Source organism: Otolemur garnettii, unplaced genomic scaffold, assembly GCF_000181295.1.
Source record: "Otolemur garnettii isolate 467f Iridium unplaced genomic scaffold, OtoGar3 scaffold00033, whole genome shotgun sequence".
Classification (NCBI taxonomy): Eukaryota; Metazoa; Chordata; class Mammalia; order Primates; family Galagidae; genus Otolemur; species Otolemur garnettii.
This window is the reverse complement of record NW_003852428.1, coordinates 15,615,496-15,615,775: the sequence shown is the minus strand read 5'-3', so window position 1 is coordinate 15,615,775 and position 280 is coordinate 15,615,496.

The window sequence follows — 280 nt, the reverse complement described above, 5'->3', positions numbered from 1 at the left end:
GGCGCACCGGGCGCGCGCATAGATCTCCACCGCGCACCTCTCCGAGGTGTGGGGCAGCGGTCCCGTCCAGCCCACCGAGACACTCCGGCTCCTTACCTCATGCTCAGCCTCCAACAAAGGCGGGGACACAAACTTCCAACCCGAGCACTAGCTGAACTGTGGGCGCCCCCGCACTGACGGTGGTCCTAATACCTCACGCGCAACCCCCGCCCAGGTGCTTACGCACCCAACATCAACACCACCCACCAGTCGACCTCTGCCGTCCCGCGGTCCCAGCCAG